The sequence below is a fragment of the Rousettus aegyptiacus genome, unplaced genomic scaffold (assembly GCF_014176215.1).
Source record: "Rousettus aegyptiacus isolate mRouAeg1 unplaced genomic scaffold, mRouAeg1.p scaffold_m13_p_14, whole genome shotgun sequence".
Lineage (NCBI taxonomy): Eukaryota > Metazoa > Chordata > Mammalia > Chiroptera > Pteropodidae > Rousettus > Rousettus aegyptiacus.
Window position 1 is genome coordinate 53,088,329 of NW_023416289.1, and position 22,677 is coordinate 53,111,005.

At 45.6% G+C, this 22,677-nt stretch overlaps 1 long non-coding RNA gene across 1 annotated transcript in view; it reads left to right on the top strand.

Moving 5' to 3' along the window:
* Positions 1–13,269: 13,269 nt before the first annotated feature.
* The window catches only part of LOC107514185, a 299,773-nt gene continuing 290,365 nt past the window's right edge, over positions 13,270–22,677 (top strand). The window contains exon 1 of the long non-coding RNA XR_004954341.1: positions 13,270–13,413. This is a non-coding gene — a long non-coding RNA (uncharacterized LOC107514185). The remainder of the gene's footprint in view (positions 13,414–22,677) is intronic.

A 22,677-nucleotide genomic window follows, 5' to 3' on the forward strand; every position in this document is an offset into this window, starting at 1 on the left:
GAGCGATGCTCGAAGTACTTGGAATTCTAGATCAAAGTTAGGAAATCAAGATCCCCCTTCTTCTTCAAGGTCCAAATGTAAAACAAGGCCTGGTTTGGTATTCGCAGTCGGGGTTGGTGTCTGAAACCAGTGTGCCGGGCTCTCCCGTCACACAGACGCAGGGCAGGAAGCCCTGCCGACTCCTCCTCATCGCCAGGGTAAACGCTGCTGTGTGTGTAGTGGCCACGGCCCCGGCTTGCCGCTTGCAGGAGATGCTTGTGGCCAACGAGGCCGGGAGTTCCTAGCAGAAGATTTATCATGCAACAGAGACGAAGAAAGGCTGAGAGGTGCTCGGCGCTCAGGTCTTGCTTGCTTACCATGCCGTGAGAGAAACTGGTTTCTTCTCGCTTTAGACAGTAACAGTTTAGATTTTCTTCCTGAAAGTCCAAATACGGATCGAGAGCCCCAGTATCCACTGTGTCCTCTGATTTTCTCCTGGATGATGTGACATCCTCGAAGCCCGAGGAAGAATGTGAATACTCCAGTCTGCTAGTTATTCTTCCATTTAAGAAGAGTACAAGGGAGGCATTTAAAACAAAATCAAACAAAACAGAACCAAACGAACTTGGCAATGTGTTAACTGGTAGGACGTACTCAAATGAATAACTTCCTAATGTGCTTCCTTTTTTCCGTGATGAGGCGTCCACGCTCCCTCTCCACGTAAGAGGTCCCTGACATTTAGCTGGCATCTCTGAGCCCACCTCGGGAGTGAATTAAAAAACAAACAAACAAACAAACAAAACCTGCTTCAGGTGATTCCGTTTTTGCTTTCTGCAGTGTAGAAGTAAATCTCAGTGAAGAACAGTTTCTTTCATTTTTGTTCCTTTTTTATTTTCCTTTTGACTGCCATCTTCCACTTTCACGGGACTGGCAGCCCTACTTCCCCAACTCCGTGCAAAGCCTTAACACGAGGTGAATCCCAGGACCACAGACACCGTGGACTTCGAACAGTGAAAGAATTGGGGCTGAACGATTCAGCACACAAAGCAGAAAACTTTCATTTCCTGCAGCCGGGATGGAACTGACTGTGATATTCAGACTTCTGAAGGAGCCCGGCTCCGCAGTAATTTCCGTGCTGTCAGACAGCGTCGACATCTCGATTAACCTGTGTGCAGTGAAGTCTGCCACAGAGCCCTTCAAGATGCGTGTGGTGGATCTCTGCACCCCCCGGCGCAGAGCCCTCGGCAGCTCACCCTCCACGACCCCCTCCTCCTTCCCCTCTGCTGCACGCCCCCAGCCCTGAACTCCTCGGCCCCGGGAGCAGAGGTGCCGGGCTGGGCTCTGACCCCAGGAGAGGCAGTGTGACCTGTCTCTGACCACAGTGCCGAGCCAGGCTTCCAGCTCGGGTTCAATGACAGTGGTTGTCATGATACTGATTTTCCCCCGGAGGGAACTGCAAATCAAGGCACGCAAGCCACACTCCTGCTGACAGTTTTCGGCATACCTCCACGCTGCACGAAGCGAAGTGGCTTATAAAGAATTAGTGAGCCCTGTGCGAGGGAGCCCCGCTCGGCGCTCTGTCCTTTGGCACTTCCAGGTCCAGACATGGCCGCAGCGGTGGCCTGGTGGGTCACCAGGTTCTGATGGACACTGGGCTTGCCCTGTTTCCGTGGCCCCAGCTCCCTGGCCAATGGGCTCTAGAACCCTTTCTGACTGTGTGGCATGCCCCATGGGAACACAGAGGCCAGCAAAAACCCCAAAGCCGAAATCACAACTTCCCTACAAACTGGGGCCACTAATGGCATCAAAAGTCTTAAGCCGAGCCCTTTTGTTTAGATGCGGGTGACTTCAGGCTCTGAAGCATGGCTCACACCATCAGGGGCGTTTGGGAAACTTGCCTCAGGATTGAGAATACTTTCCCCATAACCAGAGCACAGCATTCCCCGGGGTTTTTCTGTTTACGATCTCACTGACATTGTTTTTCCTACTTTGCTTCTTGTCTTTAATAATAAGGGTAACAAGAGTCTCCCTGTATATTCGTAGATATTTCTTTAGGAGCACTGAAAGCTTCCAGCCAAGGACATTGTGTTTATTGACTGGGAAAATAGATTTCTGGGCCAAGTAATGTCACAATCATACAGGAGCTCACTTGGACATTATTTAAAAGCAGTTAGTTATCCACGTTGTATTTTGTCCTAGATGTTCAAGCTCATGTAATGATATAGTACAAACTACATTCATTTTTCTTTTTTATTATGCTGCTTGTTCCCAGGCACACTTGTGTTTATGTACACACACACACACACACACACACACACACACACACACCCCTCTACATTCCTATTGGTCCAGTATGGTCCAGTAAGCCACTGTGCCCATGTGAGTTTCTCTCACTGACCTGCCCGTGTATGTGTGTGCCAATAAGTGGGCACCCTCCTCGTGGTTTCTTAACCTTATCTGTAGCTCACTGTTCTTTATTATTGTTATTGTTATTATCGTCACACAGCCTTTAACCTTCTGTACTTTAGATCCTTTATGATGTTAGGGCTTTTTCAAGGCAGAGTAAATCCCGCATCTTCAGAACCCTTCGTATTTACAGGCTGGACCGGTGTTTCTTGGAGAAACACAAAACCAAACCTAACCTTGGCGCAGATTTTATTTAATTAATTTTATTTTATTTTTTTCTAGCGGGGAAGCACTGAATTTGGGCTTGAATAACACATAAGTACAAATATAAATGTGAACTAGTTCAAGCCCATTACCCAACTATCCTGGGGCTGAAACACCCCAGACCTTCAAAACGAGTCGGCACTTGAAGAGTTAGACTTTCCTCGGGACGTGGGAGGGACACTGGGTTGGAGGTGAGCAGGCTGGACAGAGGGATCCCTGGTGGGTGACGATGCACATGTCACTTACCAGGGCAGGACTGCCTTTTGTGTGGCGTGGCAGCAAATTGCAGACCTGTGCCCCTTGCAAGCCAATCTCTCTCTCCCCCATTACTCAAGTCAGGCATCTCTGTATGGTCTCAAGGTCTCACCTAGAACAAGTTTGCAAATGTCCCCATCCAGAAGACTCCGCCCATTTTCATCTTGCAGTGAAATGCCTCTCTTACTGCTCTCCTTCGAATGCTCTCGGAACTCTGGACTCTGACACTCACCTGCTGTTCCCAGCCCCTAAAGGCTGGATTCTTTCCACCTCTGCAAAGTTAGGGAGAGCCCCACAGGCTCATCTGCCTCTTCCCCAGCCCAAGAGTCAGCCATGGTGTGATGTTGCCGGCTTCCTGCAGGACAAAACTGTGTTCTGGTTCCCACAGCCATTGGCCACTGTCCTTCCTGCTCTTGGCTCCAGTAGACCTGGTGATTAGCTCCTCGTTAGCACCTCATTTGCTGCTTCTGCACGAGAGGCTCTGGGACAGCGAGCCCATTATAAAGCTGCAGTCCGTCTTTTTGAAGTCATTTCTTCCTTATGATGTGGTTAGAAAAGGTGAGCTTGCCGCAGACAGATTTTCCTTCAAATTTCTCTGGCTTTTTTTTCTTGGCTGTTAAAAATACTGACAAATGATAAAGCCTGTTTTCTTCTCTCCCCTGCCCGCATTCAAGTGGGTCACTAGCTCCCTACAGAACAAGAGCATTGCGCATCAGCAAAGCGCTTATTTATTTAGTGCCGAGGCGGTAATATTGACACACAAATGAATCTTGACAGGGATAAGAGTCTTTTTGAATCGTGAGGTATTTACTGTGATGGGACCAGAAAGGTTTCTGCCTTAAGAACAGAATGGAACCTGAGAACGTGCTCCCTTTCTAGAGGATGGTGAAGTGGAAGGAGTCGCACGGGGAGCTGGGAGACCAGACTCCATTCCTCAAATCGGTCTGTAGCCATAGGTGCTTTAACTCTGTCTCGTATGTGGCTCCGAAAGACGCAGCCATGAGCTGCGATCGACCATCCAGGCTCGCAATGAGAAACTGATTATGTCTAACCCAACCCCTGTTTTCCTTCTTTAACAAATATTTTGTTTCTTAACAATTCTGAGGATAGCTCATTTTTTTTTTCTTGGTCCCTTCCAGTGTTTCTAAGTCTTTTTCACTTGTATTTCCTTAGGAATGAGGCGGGGTCCACTTTAAATGCCGTGATAAACGGCAGGTGAGGTGGAGGCCGGGGTACGGGGTGGGGGGTGGGTAATGGGACCAGGAAACCTGGGGCTTTCTGAGCTGAGTGATGGGACCTCCATTTCTTGTTTCTGTATCTGCAAAAGAAGACCGTTAGCAACCCCCCGTCTGCCATGGAGGATCATCACGAACAAGTGGAGTCGTGACTGTCACGTGCTCAGCGGGATGCGCGCTCTGGGCAGCCAGGGTCGCGGCCAGGCTAGCTCAGTGCTGAGCTGCGAGCAGCTTTTTTTGAGGCGCACCTTCCTTCAGTCTCCTCCGTAGTCTGGTGTCCACAGTTTGTCATTGGCATTTTCCTCTCCGAGCGAACACCGAGCACCTAGGAACAGAGAGCACCTTCACGACAGTCCAGGCAGACAGAGGATGTTTTACCCATTGGGCTCTGCCACTGGAACGTGGTCGTCGGTAGGTTTAGTTCCCGGGCCCGGAATCCTGAACATCTGGTAGCGAAATGGCATCTCTTGCTGTCTTGAACTCCGTGTCATCCACTGTTGCTTTCATGAGCTTCTGTAGCTATAAACGTAATTTTTTTTTTTTTAAAGTAAGACTAGATAAAGCTGCCTCTGTAAATTGGTTGGTGAAACTAATCGTGCAGGAAGCCCCCAAAGTGATAATGACCCTGAAGCAGTATTACGATCATTCTAGGCCTGTCATTTTGTACACAGGGGAATAACCTTAAGATGGAAGACTGAAGTCTAAACCACGCTTCCGATAGCCTTGCGTAGGTGTGAGCCGGGTTCCCACTGAGAAACGCCTCTGACTGAAAATGAAACCCCCTACAACAGATCCGGAGGCAGATGTCAAGGGTACAGCAGTGATGTCATTTACAGCCCCTAAAAAAATCCCAGGTGTTTGTGACACCAGCCAGTATTTTAAGTACCTTGCAAGGGTGACTGTTTGGCAAGTGGAATCTTTCAAATACAGTTTCCTTCAGATCTCCAAGCAACAATCAGATATGATGCAACTGACTAAAAATTCTGTGCATAATTTTTCACAAAAAGGATTTGACTGTTCCAGAAAGAAATCGGAATAAAACTAAGCACCTGAAATCCTAAGAAATCCACAGATGTTTTACTCAAGTGCAGACTATCTCGGCTTCCCTTTTTTCTTTTTCCCTCGGGCTCCATTTTTCTTTGTCTTATGTGGAAAAGCATTTACTCTGTCTGAACCTCTGTCCAGGTGACTTTCCACCTCCAGCTGCCCCGCGGACAGAAAGCATTTCTGCTTCCTTTGAAATGAGAGTCCAGATCGGGTGATGACTAGGATTTTAAGTAACGGTGTGAAATTGGGGAAGGCAAGGTGGTTCAGAGTGAGGTCCCATGGCTCCTTCTGATAATCCTTGGAAGCCGACCTCAACAAGCCGTTTCACTGTGCAGCTTCCTAGTGGCAAGACTAATTATTTAAGTATTTCAGGCACATCATTTGAGAAATAACTCACTGGATCTGGAACATTTGATCTAATATGTTAAGAGAAACAACAGGGACTTATTTTAATGATTTTTTTCCCCTTTCCTCTCTTTGAGAGTTTAGTTTTTCTCGGGGGCTCCTGGACTATTTCCTTTGTAAGGCTGGAAAAGATTGATTACAGTTCATGCCTAAAAGCAAAGGTTCCCCCAAGCCCGTTGGAGTTAGCGGCAACCAAAAATGACCTGTGTTAATCTTCTGTTACACCACAGAATCGAGGACCACTCTTGGTTATGTGCATGGGCTGTGGTGGGCAAGCTCAAGGGCATTGTCAAAATAAAATGAAAGAAAGCAAGTCGGCACAAGGAAAGTCTTTGAATGTGAGAGAAAGTAGCGCTTCTGTTCTCTCCTGCAAAGATGCATGGAATGTTAAGAGAAGAATCATGTTCTTTCTCCAAGGTTTGATTTTCTGAGATCTCTTGTGTGAATTGGCCGGTGGGATGGGGTGGGTGCGGTGTACTTGGCGTAGTTAGGAAGTACTTGTTCATGAGTTTAGACTTTCTGTTGAACATGACACCAGCTCTGCTCGGTTTCTCGGAATGGGACAATTAAATTAGAGGTGGAGAGGAATTCGGAGGCCCATGTTTCAGTATGTGGTGGAGTTTTACCCAAATTATTTCTTTCAGCCCCGTTGAGTCGAAGCAAGCCAAGTCAGTCCTACATCTGCACTTGGTGTCAGGAAGAAGGTATCAGTTGGTGGTGTCTGCAGGCCCTCACTCTGAGTCCATCCTCTCACAGGCTTCTTTTCTAAGGGTTTGGCGTCCTTGACTCACACGAGGGACTATGTCAACAGGGTCCGAATGGGGAGGCAGTTTGGGAGAGCTATCCCTTCAGCATGATGGCGATGTAGTAACTCTTTCCCACAGGAAAACTAGGGGTATGTCAAGGATGCGTCCATAGGAGGCCCGTCACCTAACGTCAGCCTCTGCCGAAAGAGTTTTCAGTTTCATATTCAGATATTTAGAGTTTCTAGCTTCTCTCATTTCTCAGTAATTTGCGGGTATCCGTTTTCAGCACCAGGGACAGCAAACTGGGCGGCTCTGAGGTCTGTCTGTGGTCCTGACCTCCCAGGTGAGGAAAGGCCTGTTTGCGCTGGACTTCCTGTCCGCTGGGGCCCCAACCTGAAATGTGTCCTTTCCTGATTTCGAGCGCTTGCGTCTTATGCTTATTTCAAAGCCTGGTGGCCTAGCCGTGTTTGTCACTTTCTTGACCTACTAACAAATGGTGGGTGTTGGACTAACACACTCAGGTCTGAGTGGAGAGAAAGACGCTTAGATGTCACCAGAAGACACACTTTGGCACAGGCACCCCTTGCAAAAAGTCTCCACAAGGCGTCTGGTTTGTAAACTGCCAAATGGGGGACATTTTATTGGCACTTTTTTAAAAAACAACTTCTGCACATCCCCTACGATGTGCCAGTCTGTGTTTGACTCCGTGTGCATTCGGAGGCAGTACCGAGCAGAAGCTATGAACTTGGGGGACAGAAAAGGGCCCAGAAATGCGGCTGCTAAGCATCGCGTAGACTCAGCAGCCGGCCTTGCCTTAAACAATCACAGCGAATGTGCAGACGGCTCCTCGCGGCCTTCGTCCGGGCAGCCCAGAGGGGCGCGCTGAGAAAGCCGAGCGTAGCAGAAGCACACGTCGTCCCTTCGCTTCGTGATCGGCCAGGGGTCATATAGCACAACAATACGTAGGCGGCATCCGAGAGGCCACGTTGTATCCTCCCGACTAATCGGCGGCCTCCCTCCCGCTGATGTCAGGATGGCCCCAGTGCTGGAAGCAAGACAGTCAGTTTCATCCTAAATGCTGGTCTCCATTGTGCAGACGTCAGATGCATTCCACGCGCACTGCCTCGGGACCGTCCACGGCTCTGAACCCTTTCCTGCTCTCTCTGCCCCCCTCCCCGCTTCAGCGTTGCTTATCATGAATCATAGCATCGAATGGTGTACGACCGTACGGGGTTCTTTTTAAGGCAGCGGAAGCGTGCCAGAGACCAAGCTCAACGGAACTGCAACTTTGAACCTGGGAGTTCTGAGGGGGAATCCGTCCTCTCTCTCCACTCCTCAACCTCTTGAGGGCGGCCTATCCCCCTGCCCACACAGGCCATGCGAAAAAGGCATGAATGTCTCTCTAGAGTATTCACGTGAGGACTGGGCAAAGGCAGGGTCAGAAATAGTGAAATTAGGGGGTGATTCCAGGTTAGGAAGAATATGCACATGAAGGACCAGCAGCTATAAGACTTTTAACAAGAGAAGTGCTTTTCCCTTGGACCAGGCGTCAGGAGTTCAGGTTGTCTGATAGCAGACAAGCGGTCCACTGGCCAGGGGGAAAGATGGTCTGAGACTCGGCTGCATCTTTAGAAGCAGAGGGGATGCCAGTGGAAGCCTCGGGAGGGAACAGGCCAGAGAGTCAAACCCTACAGAGGTTCTCAGCACTTATCTGGACCGTTCCTAAAATTTTCAAGGGCGCTGCTAGCCCTCTGTCTCCTTAGAAGTGAGCTCAGTGACATGTCTGGGCTCCTAAGGCGAATGCCCTACAAACACCAAAGTCTTGTAATTTCCACTCGCAGCCGACACTGGCTGTCCCGAGTGGGTTTTTTTTTTTCCCCTTCCCTCTGTGAAAGGGACTTGCTTTCAGGAGAAGTGTCCTTTAAACATCCAGCTAAAACTGGAGGTAATTTTTTGCATGAATGGCTTTTTACGGCTAGGTCTAAAGCAGAACAAAACTTGTATTAAACTAAGTGCTACTTTACATATCTTATTTCAAAGGAAATGAAGGATTTATTGCCATGTAAATGATGTATACTGATTTGTTTCTTGCTGGACATTACATGTCCCTTTATCTTTAGGCTGATGTTGGGCAGCAAATCTTTGCTATGTGGAAAATAAGCTGGTACCTACTTCAATGCCCTCATGGGCTGTTACGTTCCCAGAGAGGAATTTGACGAATGAGGTGTAGGTGCTGCTGTAACTGATTTCTACCCCCACCCCTGAGCTTTCTGTACTAACTATGTGTGAAGTGATTATATCTCGTCCGATCCCACGTGTTTGTGTGTGTTTCCCGATGTTTGTGGACATACCGGCTATTTGAAGGATGAGTTGAATTATGGCAACTGCCGAACAGTGGTGCGTGTGTGTGTGAGGCACGTGCGAATGTGGCCCGTGCACACCCTCATTCCAAGGCCAAGGTTATCTTACAGAGTTTGGGGCTGGCGAGGGGACGTGCATGGCTTGGGAAAGGTTTGCGGGTGGATGAGGCTTTGCCACGGCAGCGTTCACCGCTGGGGACCTTAGCAGCGGCAGAGCCAAGGCGCGCTCAGCTGGATCTTCCGTCCTTTGTTTTCATCTGGGCTGTTCCTCAGTTCTACTTTATGACTTAGACGTATTCCTTCGCGATACTCGTTTGTCTGTCTTTTTTCTGGGCCACTCAGAACGTGCTGATCGTGCTTGCTTCCTATCATTTGGTCCCGAAGTTACTAAATTAAAACGGGTGACTGAGGTTTTAGTAATTCTGACATTTACTAATAGTGCCCCTTCTTTAAGGTACTAGTTCCTTTTTTTTTTTTTTTTAATGACATAAATCCATTGGCTATGTTAAATTTATTTGTACCCTGGCAAGTCTTGGAGAATTAATTTAGTTTAAACGATTTGTTTCTTGCTGGAAATTACATGTATTTGCCTTTGGAGAAGAGGCTCATGGTCTAAGTAAAATTCTTATGTAAAGGTGTCTTTTATACAGAAATAATATGGATTCTAACTTGGCCAAATGGCCCCAGGGTAGGGGGCTGTGTTGTCAATCGATACCAAGGGACATGTTGAAAAGGCAAGTGCCCTCCCTCTCCACGTTCCTCACCCTCCCCTACCTTCCTCCCCAACCTCAAAAGAAAACAGAAAATTATTTTTTTAAACTGTACCAGTAATTTATGTTTAATACAAAAGGATGATTTCCTGGTGTCACCAAAGGTCATTTCTCCCGTGGCGCATGTCCTTCACTCTCGGCCCTGCGCTCGTCACCCCATCCTTCACCCTCACGCCTCCATCCCAAGGCAAGCGCGTCTTCATCGGGACCTGTCCGCGTCGGCGTTAAACGCGGGGGTGGGGATTCGGCACCCCGGCACTAACGGGACCAACCATTCTTCACTGTCAAATGGTTGACTCCTGCGAGAAGGCAAACTCTTTTCTTGGTTCTTGTTTAAAAGCATTTTATACATATATATGTGTATATATGTGTGTGTATGTATGGACATATGTATGTATATGCACATGCACATGTATATATGTATATATCCATCTCCGATATAAATATATCATACGTGAGAGTTGTAAATACTCCTCGTCATATGTCTGTGTCCTCATGATATCATATCCTCAGTGTTATGTTAACGACTCCATTTATTGATTGATGAAATTGTGCGTAGACCTGTATCCTCCCGACATAGTTTATGTAGGGTCTCTTCTCAAATAAAGTATAAAACCTCAACGCCCTTGTTCTGTTCGGATTCGTTATTTAGCAGGGAAGTGCGCCGAAGCGCAAGGCGGGTGGATGTGTGGGCAAGTCCAAGTGCGGGTAAAGATTGTGGGATCCAGCAGGAGCTTGAAAGCCGGGCCCGGTGTTCTCTCAGGGTGAAAACGCCTTGCCCCCGGCGTAATGCAGTGCCGCAGCTGGATGTTGGATGGAGGTGAGTGTTTCAAGAAGGACAGACACACACGTTTACGATCTGATTTAAGGCAGGGCCCGAGGAAAGGATGGACCGCTTCCCGCTCCACGTCCTGGCGATGTGCCGTCACCCCACATGTATTGTTCTTGAACTCCCCAGTTGCTGTCACTTCAGGTAAGTCCTCAAGGTAGGATAAAATATGTCCCCTCGGATGCCCCTTTAGCCCACAGGTTTTGGCACAGTTTCTCTCTCGCTCTCACTCCTGCCCCCTGATTTCCGTTCCTTTCTCTCTTTCTTTCTTCTCTATTAATATAATGTGTTTCCTTTAATGAGATTTCAAGATTTATGTCCATTAATTTTCAAAAGTATTGACAGGCAGTGCGAGAGAGACAGAGAGGCACAGGTTGTAATTCCGCTCGTGAGAGTTTGGTTGAAGATGTGGAACGGTTTAAACGAGAGTCCCCACACCTCGCGCTGCTGGTATTTTGGACCAGAGAATTCTTTGGTGTAGGGGACTGTCCTGTGCACTGTGTCTATCAGCATTTTTACGAGATGCGGTAGTACCCCCTCGTCCGCCTCCACCTCCAGGGTGTGTTGACCAGAAACATCTCCAGACAATCCCAAATGTCTCCTGGGAGGTGAAATTGCCCTGGCTGAGAACCACTGGTTTCAGGGTTTAGATCTGACTACATGGCGTCACACAGTATTAAAGGAGGAATGGCACTCAAAGAAGTTTAAGACTTGCAGGTTGTGTGTGCTCCAGTCCATTCTAGACGGGCTGCTTGGCAGGACCACCTTGCAAGCTTTCTCTACACACATCTGCCTTCAAAGACTGTCTCTGAGGATCCAGTTACAACACCACATCCAGGGTTCACACAGCAGTAAAAATATCTTCCTCATCTCACACATCATCCCTGGAATCCTTGTTCATACTCCTTTTTTAAGAAATGCATAATTTGCATGGCTCTGAGCGGGGAGAAACCCAAATAGCCTTTTCAAAGGTTATATTCCCGTGAAAGAAGCTGGCCTACCTAAGGGACAGAAACTTGTCCTTCGGTTGCGCCTTATAATAAACCGTATTTTCATCTGGCCTTGCCACGTGGCCGCATAAATTATAAGGTCATAGGTCCCTTGTGGGCCTGGGACAAAAGTCCTCAGTGTACAAGCCCCTTTTGTTGAGTAAGCAGAACTTGCCTGGAGTCTTTCCAGGCAAGAGCTGATGTCCTCTGTGCAGTGACATGTGGTGGGACATACTTAACAGATATTAGTGATGTTGAACTGGATTTCTCCTTCCCAAAGGGCCAGATCATTTGCACAGTATTCAAAGCATGACTTGTGAACCTCGTTGTGAGAACACTTAGGATTCAGAATTCCGACCCTGCCCACACGGAAATGATGAGTAAATAGCTCTTCTCCCAGCGTGCGGCTGCCTCTGAATCAGTATCTCCCCATGGCAGTGTGTCTGGCAGAGCCGGGCTGCATGAAGGCTTTTGTAGACGTTTCTCAAGGTAGGATTTTAAATGTCTCTATAGGCTAGGCCTGATGGCTTTGCCTTTTCCCTGTCTAATCCAGTGATGGCAATGATTCAAGTACAGTGAGAGACAGTGGGTCCCAGCCCACATACCTGACACCTTGAACCTCACCTTTCTCCAGGGAGACCTTTGTATTGCACACACAGGCCAGGGAGGCTAGGGGCTCACATCTCATAATGTCCTCACACCTTAGTGAGCCATTATTTGCCATTTATTCCGGAATGACAGTCCTAGGATGGGATGAGGTTGTGGACTTCTAGGTGTGGAAGGTCCTTGATCGATACTCTCATTCAACTGCTTGCCTGTAGTCAGGCTCCTCGGGTAAACAACAAACTGGAACATCCTCCCAAGCAAAAGCACTTTCCTGTGCCAGAGGGTATGGCTGATGCTGTCGTCTTATAATGACAACATGCTCCTTAAAAAATCGCACCCTCGGGGTGACACAAAGCAGGAATGGTCTAAGAAATTTCAGAAGCAGCAACTGTCCATCGCTGAGACTGACCTGCCTATGACAGCAGCACCAGTAGCAGCAGCGAGAGGAAGGCCCTCAGGAGAGGCAGGGCAGGGAGAAAGCTGCTGTGCTCCGTGAGGGAGTAATGCTTGGCAGGGATCTTCGATGCACATTTATCTGCAGGAGTGAGTTCCCAGAAACACGTGAGCCTCTCAGAACACAGCCCTCTAATATTTCAAGGTGAGGTGGGCTGTGCCCTCTTCTTGCTCCTGTTGGGATGAAGGTTATTAGCTCTAAACAGGGAGAGGCTTGATATCAGCTTCTCTTTTTCCCCATCGCCAAGGTTTGCAATGTTCTCACATATTCAGGTCGCCAGTGCCAGGCTCAGCAGAGGGTCTAATTACCATGCAGATTTGGATCTGGCCTCTATCACTCCCTCACTGAGTAGCCTGGGGCTTAAACTCTTAAGAGTCCCTGTGTTTTCATCTCTACAGCAAAATAATGCGGTTCTCTTTATGTTACAAGGCAGCTGTGAGGATTAAGTGATAGATAACATGCAAACAGTTTTCCAGAGTGCGTACATGGTTTAAGCGTTTTAGAAGTAATAACACATACAAAACAACGCGGTTATGTTTCCTTCGGCCAACGGAACACAGGTCTGTTCAGTGAACGTCGTCATTTCACGTCCCAACCGGGGGGGGCAAATCATGGCGCTTACTTTGACGGGAAGTGCGGATTGGAAAAACCTGGAAGGCCTTGGGCCCTTCCCTCAGGAGGCTTAATCTTTAGAGGGGTGGGGGCGTGAGAGCTACAGACACGTTCACAGCTGACCATAACACTGGCCACAACACGGTGAGGAAGAACTGAACCCCAGCTGATGGGATGAGAAAAAGGACGCCTAGGGAATTATCTGGACTGGCCATGAAGGCGGAGAGCAAAGGGGCGTGCGGGGGGCGGGATTCTGGCCGCGGGGAGGGGCGGGGCCACGGCGAGGGGCGGGGCCTCTTCCCAGGGAGGCGAGCTTGGCGTCGTCCGGGGTTGCTGGAAGGAAGAACAAATTTCGGGGTTTCCAGCGTCTTGCCAGCACCTTCGTGAGCACGTCTCCACCCTTCCTGACCAGATACGAGCACGGAGGGCACCGTGGGCTTTGGAGACCTGACCCGGGTAAGTGGGAATGCGGCGGAGTCCTCCAGCTCTGAGCCGTGTACTCTGTCTCCACTTCGCGCAGACTGTCTGACCCTGAGCCTCAGTTTCCCCTCCTGCCACACATACCTCATAGTGCTTGTCGTAGTGGATTCAGTATATAAAACATGACCTCACGGGTGAAAAAAGGGTGACGCATAAATGTTAATTTCCTTCGAGAAGACAGAAACGGGGGTCCTCCACCCAGCGGTGGAGCCGGGCCTGCTTGCATGAGGAAGGCAGCCGCCAGCTCTCAGTTGCTCATCAACGAGTTTTCTTTGCTATTCGTCGGAGGTGGTACATCTCAGTTTACGGTGAAGCCCCTTAGAAGGTGCAATTATTCGCGAAATTAATTTTGAGCACTTGTACCTGTCGCCAAGGATAATAGAAACGGGGAGGTCGTTGGTTGGTTTTTTTTTTTTTTTTTTCCTCCTGTGATGTTTTGGGGGTAGTTTGCAATGGTTGAGCGTTTTATTTAAAAAGGGCGCAGTTACTTTTTTCTCGTCTGCAAACTGCATAGGTAGCAAAAAGTAACTCTAGCCGAAGTGCAGGCGTCACAGATCCCTGGCTCTAGAATTCCACACCCACCAAGCTCATCTCCTGACTTTCCCTTACCAGCTGTGCAAGGGAGCGTAGACGAGGTCCCGAACTGGCCCCGGGACCCCGTCCAAGATATTTCAAATATTCGGTATGACATAATGTGAGTGGGGTGTTTCATTCCCCCAGAACGTGGAAGAGGGAAAATTCCTGACCATGTAATTATGTCCTGACCTCCTGAAATTTACCCAGCTCCTGCTCTTTGCGTGGGTGATGCCATTCTTTCCTTCCCGACTGGGGTGGGAAGGAAAAGACTTCTCTCATTTTATTGCCTTCGGCCGAGGTTGGACATGTTTATCCACTAACAATGGCAGTCCCCTCTGTCTTTCGAGGACAAAGGGCATCTTGTGTGTCTGATGTTAAGCGTACTCTGAACTTAAATTGTAATGAAGCAAAGTGATAGCACTTGCTCATAGAGGAGACGCCTTGCACACCTGAAATGCATGCAGGCTGTGGATCAGGACCCAGGTGTGTGCAACAGTGCAGTTTGTCCAGCTGTAACAACAATTGCCATTTCTAGAGTCAAGTACAAACGGCTGGAAAAAGAGGTGGACTTCAGTTAAAGAGTTAGCCGCTCTTGTGTTGGGCTGCTTATATCTTGTTCTCAAAATAACTGTAGAGGTGGCTTTGAATTGCTTTTTGTGTTTGGCTTTGTTTACATTTGTGTATGTGTGTGTTTTCCCAGTGATGCTTTCAAAGGATAATTTATATATGTAATCTCCTCCTTAACAAAACTGGCTAATCACCCAATTAAAACAAACATTTCAAAAATAGGTAAAATGAAAAATCAGTTGTTTTCATTACTACCTCCGATCGTTTCAGGGAATGGAATTATACCCATGATCTCTTTAAGATGGACTTACCCATTCCAGGTGGAGAGAGTTTCTCCAGCTGTAGCTTTGTAGTCCACAAATGCTCCAGTTCTAAGGGACCTTTTGATGTTTTAGGAGATGCTTTCTCTGACATCGTTTTTTTTTAAGTCTGTAATATGTTCACAAATATATTTTAAAACTAAACTTGTATTAATAGATTAAGCCTCTAATGTGCCTTAGTTTCTGTTTCTTCGCTTGCTTCTCCAATCAGATTCCTTTCAAGAGAGGAAAACTCTATGTTCAAGTTAAAGACTATCCTTGCAGACTTAAGAAATATATAACTGTTAAATCTGTTGTTTTAAAAAAACAGTGTCCTTTTAATTTGCTTTTTTCATTTGATGATGTATGCGGGAGTATTTCCCATGACAGAATATAGAAGGCTTACCTCCTCTAAAAAAAACAGTACATTGAGTTTTGTGGTATAAATAGAACATAGCTTATCAGCTCATTTTCTTGTTGATGGACATTTATGATGTCTTAAACTTTTTTCTGCTGTAATTATGCAATGAAAATCCTTGTCTGTGCCACTTTGCATCTGTGACAAGTATCTTTCTTGGGTAAGGTACCTAGCAGTGAAGTTTCTGGGTTGAAGGATATGCATATTTTAAATTTTAATAGAAACTGCCAAACTTATCTCTAAGAATGTTGTACCAGTTTACACTCGCCTTGAAGACTTGTTTCTTCTGCACACGTGAGCCAGTGCTCGCTATTAATTACTACTTTGATATTTTTATAAACTGACGAGTGAAACTGATATCTCATTGTTCTCCTAATTTCCCTTTTAATTTGGTTACTAATGAGATTGAGCAACTTTGCATTTGCCAAGATCACTTGGAAAGTGAATTTTTAAATCACGTTTTATTTTAGCGAGTGAGGGCATGTCCATAGTATGAAAAGCCAAATAATGCTAAAAGGGTCATAGTGAAAAGAAAATGTCAGCCTTCTGGGCTCCTCTTTTTTCTGCTGTTTTCTTCCCAAAGACTTAACCTTTCAAATTTTATGATTGTTCCTGCCGGTTTTTGATTTCATGTTTCTGAAAAATGTGTGTGCGTTGCTATCTTTTGATTCTTCATTTTTATGGGTTCTCGAAAGACTTCGGGGACAACAACGGCAAGTTGTCTAAATTTCTCTTTTTTCGCTTAGCACTAGACTCTAATATAGTAGGGGATGATGGTTCCAGCTAGACAATCATGTTTCCATGGTTGAATGGTTGATGGTTTTCGTGTAGAAGTTATGTATATAGAGAGAAAAGCTCTTTGAAGGGTAGCAACTCAGATGGCATATAGGTAAATTTTGCCTTTCTCTCTTTTCTTTGTTTTTCCTGCTTGGGACACATTGTAATGGCTGGTGCTTGAGTAGTTCTGTGACCGTGAATCTGGAAGATGGAATTGTCACATTAAACATGCTGGAGCAGAAAAATGCAAGGAACCTGGGTTTTGCTTTCCATGGAGCGTCTCCACTTTGACTCTCTCACACTCTGCTAATCATTTTTTTTTTTCCACCTGCATTTTGATTTTATGTGTCATGCTCACATTTGCGGACGCTTCCTAGTGTCATGGAAAATGGAGATTTTGGTCCCGTTTAATTTTTTTAATGTAGTATTGTGATTGTTTTTGAGAGGCTAAAAGACGAAATGCCCTTTACCTTAAAACTGGGATTTTTTGTATATTTTTAATGTTCTTATGCTTTTTAAAAAACTGTGTTCCATAAAGGTGAGATCTTTTTATAGTCCCAGTAGGTGTGTATCAACATGTCTGTCTTAATGCTGTCACCATAAAATATCATTTGAAGAAAGTTTGCTAATTTGATAGGCTAAGCTGGCATTTAAAAATTTTTATTACTAGTGAGATTTAGACATTTTAAAAATCTTATTAGTCTTATATTTTGTGAATTTTATTTTTATTTCATTTGCTCATTTTTTTAAACTTCATTTCTATCTTTAATATTTTCTTACTGGTTTTTAAGACCTATTTATATATTGCTGCCATAATTGTTTTAAATTTAATTTTTTTACAAATATTTCTAATATTTTACTTGTGTTTTCATAATTTTCTGCTAATTTTGGGTTTTTAAGTTTTGGTTTAGAAGATATTTTTCTCAGAGAGCTTTAAGATGTTCATCTATGTTTTCTTCTAATTGTCTTTATATTTAATTCTTTCATATACCCAGAATTAATTTTGATGTTTCTATCCTAATATTTTGTTGATTTTTCAAATAGTTAAGCTTTTTGCCACATCTTTTATTGACTAATAAAAGCTTCCTTCCACATTGCCTTGTAGTGCCCCTTTTAATAATTAGCAAATTCTCTCTCATTTTTTTGACGCCAGTTCAGTTTCCCTGAGCTGTATCTTGGTTGTTTGGATGATGTTCTGGTTTCTAACCAGAGCTTTATATGGTGTTTTTATATCTATTAGAGCAAGTGAATATGTCATTATCTGCCTCCCTCCAAGCTCTTTCTTTCCTGTTTGTTCCTAGAACTTAAATTAATTTTGACAGATATTCAAAATATCTAAATGAAATTTTGATTTAGGTTATCTTAATCTTATTCTTTTTATGAAACATTAACATATGGGGAAAAATCTGTCTTATCTAAAATCATTATTTACTCAAATTTTAATCTATTACCAATTTTTTTTAGTTTCCTTTTATATAGAGTCCTTGCATATCTTTTTAGGCTTTTTTTTTTTTTCCAGTAGGCAGTTGATACTTTTTGCTGACTTCTGTAAATGCAATTTTACTTCCATTATATCTTTTAAATGATTATTGCTGGCATATAGGAAATCTGTTTTTTTAACACATTTTTACATTGCATGTGGCCACTGACAATTCAAAGTCTAAGAGCTTTTAAATTGACTCTCTGATGTTTGCTGGACTCTAATTAGATCTCAAACCTGCCTGTACTTTAGCTGGTAATAGTGTCATTAATTGCTCCTGAACCATCGACCCGGGTCTCTCTGGGGCCTGCCCCAGTGGAGTCTGCAGTGGAGTGTCAGGGCCGGCAGAGGATCTTTGAATAAAACCCTTCTCAAGAAGAAGAGGCTATAGAATTAAGTCTTGGAGAAAGACTCAGATTCGTGGTGAACGGCATGAGCCCATTGCCGGCAGAGGGAGGAGCTCGTGCAAAGAAAGACACAAACGCAGGAATGAGCCAGTGCTTGGAAGGGGATCGCCAGTCGTTGGGCGTGGCCGGATGCGGGGCGTGGGAATCGCAGGCAGACTCCTGGGTGCGTGCCGCGCTCCCCGGCCTCGGCTGTGGTCCCATCTCCCACCTTCTGAGTGCGCCATCTGTGAACCGGCCACAGCAGACGTCTTCCTGTTTGGACTGTCTTTCCTGATCGATGTCACAAGCTTCTGCTCAGCCTTTGACATCCTGCTCACTAGTTCTCTGGGTCCCCGATGTTACATAAAGCAATGGCTAGTACTCTGGTAATACAGTTTTTACAAATGTTAACACGTCCCTCTCCCGTCCTAACCAGTGCGCAAAAGCAGTGTCTTACATTTCCAGCATCTAGCAAGTGTCTGGCACATAAAAGGCTGAATTCACCTAAATTTGGGCTTCTCCAGTTAGAAAAGGTTTTGCAGTTGCCTGTTCTGGGCACACAATACTTTTTCCCTAGTCTCGGTTATTCTGATTGACCCAATATTTTATATTACTTTTCGTTATTACTCTCTAGCTTTATCAGAGTCCATTGTGTATAGCATTCCCCACTGTTTATTGGACACTGGCTTCCGAAATGTCGGTTATAGCCTTTAAGTTAGAAAGAGCCAGAAACATTATTTTTCTAAACATCAGAGGGATTACACTTGTGTGTTAGGAAAGGCAGAAAGGAAAAGTTAATACAGTGTCTGTCCCCCCAAAAGGGGGGGGGCACCTCATTATAGAAACACAGAAGGGTTCGGGACTTTTTTTTTTTTTTTAATTTCTTTTTTGGAAGCAGTTCAGCTTCGTCCACGTAACGAAAGTGAGGGCCACATGCGAAATGAAGAGGGGAACGTGTTTTTACTGAGGATATCTTTAGGGAGAGAAATTTCTTCTCAGATTACTTCTGACACACTTGAAATTGTGTATTACTGTATCTGCAAATTTTGGGGAAAATGAAGTTGACGGGTCTAACTCTGAATCAAGGGCGCACACACATAGACACACACACAATTTTTTAAGATGATGGTTGGCACGATAGGTATGTTTAAATGAGGCAACACGGATTGGGTCAAAATAGATAAATCAAATGATTGTCATCTCCACCTAGTACCAGGAAGCAGTTGGTCAGGATACTGGGATGAGGCTGGCATCTCTTTTGGAGTTCAACCAGCGGGGTCTGGCTTACCCCTGATGATGGTTCGTTTTTCCTCCTGGGAGGCCTGGCGGGCTGGAGAGGTCGCTGGCTCAGCGGACTGCTGTGGGACATGGAAGAGTGACGCGGGGTGACTGAGTGCTGAGTCAGTCCACGGAGGAGCACGGTCAGACTGCAGGCCCGGGGCAGCCGCAGTGAGGGGTGAGGGGCGCGCGGCAGTGAGCAGGGTCCAGGGCTTTCCAGGGCCTGGGCCGCAGCTCCCAGTGCCCTCTTGATGACCACAAGCTCTGGGGTATGAGGGTGGGCTTCGAACAGAGATGCCAGTGGATGCCTGGGCAGACTGATGGGCAGGCTATTCTTTTTTTCTTTTTTTCCTCCCTCCTTCCCTTCCCTTCCCTTCCCTTCCCTTCCCTTCCCTTCCCTTCCCTTCCCTTCCCTTCCCTTCCCTTCCCTTCCCTTCCCTTCCCTTCCCTTCCCTTCCCTTCCCTTCCCTTCCCTTCCCTTCCCTTCCCTTCCCTTCCCTTCCCTTCCCTTCCCTTCCCTTCCCTTCCCTTCCCTTCCCTTCCCTTCCCTTCCCTTCCCTTTTTCCTTCCAACGTTGTTATTTCAATTATATTCCTATGGAGAAAGATTGTGTGTGTGTGTGTGTGTGTGTGTGTGTGTGTGTGTGTGTATGTATATTCTGGACTGCAGTGTAGATTATTTTTCTTCGTCTGAGACACAGCCACTTAAAATTGAAAACCACTGCCACGTGACCACTCAACAGTTTTCTAGGGGGGTGTCTGCTAACTGCATAGTATGCTGGTGGCTAGCAGCCGTGGGAGTTTAGAGCCAGAATTGGATGGGTCCTGTAGTTGGAGGCTTTCAAGGCCTGGTGGGGACAGAGATGGAGTGCGGTGTGGGGGGCCCTGAGAGGCTTTTTAAGAAAACAAAGATACTGCACAGAGGATTGTGCCATTTTGTTTCTTTCTGATAGGTGAAGCTCTCTGTCTTTCTCCCCATAAAGTATTCTAGTACAATAGTTTTTCCCTGTTCCGTTTCACTGTCAGTCCTACTAGGGAAGACACACCTAAGTAGTGAATACACCTTCGGGGTGGGTTTGCACCATGAGCAGCGGCTGCCTGTGGGGGGTGGGGGACCTGCCACTTCGGCTGAAACAGAACACAGATCCCTGTGACGGTTTGTTTCTTTGTTTTAATAGACTTTGTTGTTTGTTTTTTTTTGTGTGTGTGTGTGTGTTTAATTTTTAATTTTTCCATTAGAGTCGGCGTTCCGTTTTATTCTGCATTAGTTTCAGGTGTGCGGCATCGCGGTTAGACGTGTGCATGCTTCACGAAGTGGCCTCCCCCGTTAGTCTGGGACCCGCTGGGCACCGTCCCCACTTAACGCCGTGTCGTTGACCGCATTCCCTGAGTGGTACTCGACAGCCTCCTCGTGGCTGCTCTGTAACTACCGACTCGACCTGCTTCCTCCCTCCGCCTTTGGCACCCAGCCCCTCCCCCATCCCCTCCCATCTTGCACCCATCACGTTGTTCTCTGTGACCCGTGCATCTGTTTCTGTTTTGTATGTTTATTTCCTTTGTTCTTTAGATTCCATGTGTCAGCGAGATCATGGGATATTTATCTTTGACTTCTTTCACTTGGCATCGTACGCTCTAGGTCCATCCATGTTGCTGCAAACGGTAAAATTTCGTTTTTCTCATGGGCGAGTAACATTCCATTGTATATATACACATCTTCTTTATCTGCTAGTCTATCGATGGGCACTTAGGTTGCTCCCATATCTTGGCCATTGTGCATAGCACTGCAGGGAGCATAGAAGTGCATTTATCTTTTCAAATTAGTGTTTTGGATTTCTTTGGATAAATACCCAGAAGCGGAATTGCTGAATCATGAGGTAGGTTGTTCGATTTTTAAGTTTTTGGGGACCCTCCGTACTGTTTTCCATAGGGGCTGTACCATTTTGCAATCCCGGCAACAGTGCGGGCGGGTTCCTTTTTCTCCACATCCTCGCCAACGCTTGTTGTCTGTTGATTTATTGATGATGGCCATTCTGACAGGTGAGCAGTGGCATCTCACGGTGGTTTTAGTTTGCATTTCTCTATGCTTAGTGACGTTGAGCATCTTTTCATACGTCTCTTGGTCATCTGTATGTCCTCTTTGCAGAAATGCCTCTTCCAGTCCTCTGCCTGTCTTTAACTGGATCGTTGCTTTTCTTGGTGTTGAGTTGCATGAGTTCTTTGTAAATTTTGGTTTTTAGCCCTTTCTTAGATGTATCATTGGCAAATATTTTCTCCCATTTGGTAGGTTGTCTTTCCGTTTTGCTGATGTTTCCTTTGCTGTGTAAAACGTCTTAATATGAGGTTTTTTTTTCTTTTGTTTCCCTTGCCCAAGGAGATACATCAGAAAGTATGTGACTAAGAGCAGTGTCGGAGAGTTCACTGCCTGTGTTTTCTTCTAGGAGTTTTATGGTTCCTGGTCTCATATTTAAGTCTTTAATCCATTTCGAGTCCATTCTTATATACAGTGTAAGAAGGTGGCGCAGTTTCTTTCTTTTTTTTTTCTTTTTTTTTTCATATATTTCAGCACCACTTATTAAGGAGACTGTCTTTACCCCATTGTATATTTTTTTCTCCTTTGTCATATATTAAGGGAGTGTATAGTGTGGGTTTAGTTCTGGGCTCTCTATTCTGTTCCGTGGATCAATGTGTCTGTTTCTATGCCAGGACCAAGCTGTTTTGATTACTGTAGCTTTGTAGTATAGTTCGATATCAGACAGTGTGATACCTCCAACTTCGTTCTTCCTTCTCAGGATTGCCATGGCTATTTGGGGGTCCTTTATGGTTCCTTATACATTTTAGGATTATTCTAGCTCCGTGAAAAACACCATTGGTATTTTGATAGGGATTGCATTGAATCTATAGGTTGCTTTGGGTCGTATGGACATTTTAATGATATCGATTCTTCCTATACATGAGCATAGTATATGCTTCCATTTATTTGTATCTTTAGTGGTTTTCTTCAATGTCTCATAGTTTTCAGAGTATAGGTCTCTTATTCCTAGGTATTGTTTTTGGATGCAGTTGTTAATGGGATTGTTTTCCTAATTTGTCTTTCTGATAGTTACATTATTGGAGTATAAAAATGTACTCGATTTCTGAATATTAATTTTGTATACTGCTACTTTATTGAATTTATCAGTTCTAATAGTTTTTTGGTAGAATCTTCAGGGTTCTCTTTATATAATATCCTGTCATCTGCAATTATTGACAGTTTAACTTCTTCCTTTCCAACTTGGATGCCTTTTCTTTCTCTTGTCTGATGGTTGTGGCTAAAACTTCCAATACAGTGTTGAAGAGGAGTGGTGAAAGTGGGCGTCCTTGTCTTGTTCCCCGTTGAGTATGATGTTAGCTGCGGGTTTGTCATATGTGGTCTTTATTGTGTTGAGGTACATTTCCTCTATTCCCACTTTGCTGAGAGTTT